Here is a 2,871-nt window from a genome sequence, read left to right as displayed (position 1 = left end):
ACCCAGGAAGATGGTCTAGAACATAAGCAGGTGCTGGTTGTGGTGGCTTAGTAAAGAATACCGCTAGTTTTGAAGATGGTGCACGCTGGCAAAGGGAGCCAATGGAATTTCATGAGGATGAGGATGATGTGTTTATTTTCCTTTAGCCTCTGGGTGAGACATTTTGTGGCATGTACAATGCCCTTAAGTGGCGCCAGGGAAATACAATTGTCTAGTTGCAAGAGGAAAAGGGCTAGAACAGCACTTCCGAAGTTGTTTTCTAGATTGAACTGTTTCACTTTCCTTAGAAGAGAGAGATGGTACCAGGCCATCTTTGATTTTTTGGGTTCATGATGTATGTGTGGTGCAGCCCACCATCGCTCAAGCATGTATGTATGGATTTCTGTGGTGTGACATATAAATAAATTTGAGAAAAGCCTATCAACACACCGACTATAATTGCTAAATAGATTTCAACGCAGGAGTCAAAATGCACTGTGTGTTAGCTGGCTTTGTTACCCATATCAGGACCACTGCCTAAAAACTGCCTGCAGACTGAACTAAAGGCGCAAAGAATATGGCTCGTAATTAATCTGATTGTAATAACCACAGTCTATATAGAAACAACAATTTCAAAAATGTAAAATACTTGAAAGAAATCATCAGGTTAAGTCAGTTCGTAATATATCCAATTTAAGGATACCACAGGCATATCAACTCCTGAGTCGGCACCGTGATACGCAACAATATGAAACCTGCGCTTCTCCGGTACCCTCACAGGATCAGTGAGCTTACTTTGTAATTGGCGTTTCTAGATAGACTGCAGTTATTTACTAGCAGATTAATTACGAGCCACTCCCTTACTTGAATGGGTGAATTTAAGGCTTCATCTTCATTCACAGAATAGTTGTTAGCCTCCGCCCTGAAGAAGTCCAATGTATTGGACGAAACATGTTGGCTGTTCTTCCCTGCACACACATTCCTTTTCAGAAACAGTTTTGAAAATACATCCCTGAAATTGAATCATACTTTTTGACTATTTTAATGTATAAGTATTAATTGGTGAACTGGTTGGTTTCTGTTAAGATCTGGATTACATAGTGTATACAATTAAATACAGATGTAGCAGGAAGGGACTAGAGTGTAAGGAGGTATTCCATGAGGAAATATGTCTTATTTGAGCATTTAGTGACATTATCTGATCTCTGTAACATTACTGCTCCTTTCCAAAGCTACATTAATGACCAATGTAAGCTGTAATTAGACAGGTTTACCATGACATCTTACACAAAACGCTGGTCCTCTCTCTCACTTATGGTGAACCATTTTTGGTCTTCAAAAACATCCTTCAGAAAATGCAAAAACACCAACTGTTAGCAAAACTCAAATAATGTGAGTTTTACTCTTCAACAGACTGTTCACTTTTTGGGTTTTCAGTTGTCATTTGAAGAAGTTTCTATGAAGCTACACAATGTCACACTGCAGTGGCCACACACAAATTTTGTTGGAAGGAGCCAGAGGGTGCCTTGTTAATTTTTATTGGTTGTTGACTTGTGGACAGGGTCAGACTGGGAAGCAAAACCGGCCATGGCAAAGTGCTTGGCCGCACCCCGGGTGGTTGGGATACGGCCGAGCTGTTTGCCTGGGCTGGTTTTGGCCAATTTCATTACAGCGGTTGATATTGCAGCTATGCTGCAAAAACAGCCCTGTAACAAAGTCAGCTCCCAGGGGCCAAAAACCAGCCCCAAACCCTGGCAGCCCACTGGGGAAATGCCCGGTGCCCTACTTGTGGATTTCCCAATCTCATATTCCTTTAAATTGTGTCTTATTGGTACAAAATGACTACCAAACAAAGGAGATTCTTCTGTGCACAAACAATCATGTTTACTATTGCCCATGTTTTGCATCATCGTTCACCTGGATCTGCTTTTATAATTGAGATGGATGCCTCTGAAGTAGTCCTAGGTATTTCATTGTAGTCATGACAACTGTGTGGATTGAATTGCATCCCACAGCCTACTATTTCTCACTTCTGTCCTCAGGGGAAAAACTATACTATAATTCAACTTGTGGTTGCAGCTTCTATCTTGTTGAAATATTATACTATTGAAAGAAAGCTACACACTAGGTTAAAATAAAAATTGGTCATCCCATTCTTCTGGCACATAAATTGACAAATGCCTCAATGGCATGGTGTGATAACTGTTCTTCTAAGGATGCAGTTTTGTTTTTGTCTTCCATAACGGTGTACTGGTCAACAAAATAGCAGGCACGTGTGCCATCTCAGCGGGTCACCCCGGGAACTAAAACACACAACTTTGATTTTTGTCATGAGTCACTCTTAAATTTAAGACTTGGAGATTACGGTTACGTCCCTATGTCTGAGGTTAGTCAGGTCACTAGTATTGTGGCTTCATCCAGTTTCCATCCAAACTTATCTTACATGAACAGAATGGTGCCAAAATCACTAGGACCCTTATTAGTGAACATATCGAAGGCTTAAAGTCCGTGCTACTGACCCAAAGCGGAAAAATCTAAACCAGCATCATGTTCTACAACATTCTACAGCTATGTTCCTCGTCAATCTTACAAAGAGCCAGGTAACACTCACTCTGAAAACTAAGCACTGGCTTTTGTTCCACACTTGAATACATTGAAGCTGCTTGCACAATCAATTAAAAGCTGCACGGTACCTCCCCAGACCATCTATAAAATAAACTACAGATTAAACATCCTGAGAATTCAAGTGACAAGGGCCATTTGGCTCCTCCCATGAAAAGAGGCTGAGAGTAGGGGGCAAGCATTCCCTGCACTGGCATGCGCATTTTGGATCATATTGCCAGTACAGTTACTGTTCAAGAAGCAGCTGCTTCTCTTCAGTAAAGCTATGCA

This window comes from Lissotriton vulgaris, chromosome 1_2 (genome assembly GCF_964263255.1).
Source record: "Lissotriton vulgaris chromosome 1_2, aLisVul1.2, whole genome shotgun sequence".
Lineage (NCBI taxonomy): Eukaryota > Metazoa > Chordata > Amphibia > Caudata > Salamandridae > Lissotriton > Lissotriton vulgaris.
The sequence above is the reverse complement of the archived record's forward strand: the minus strand, read 5'-3'. Positions refer to the sequence as shown.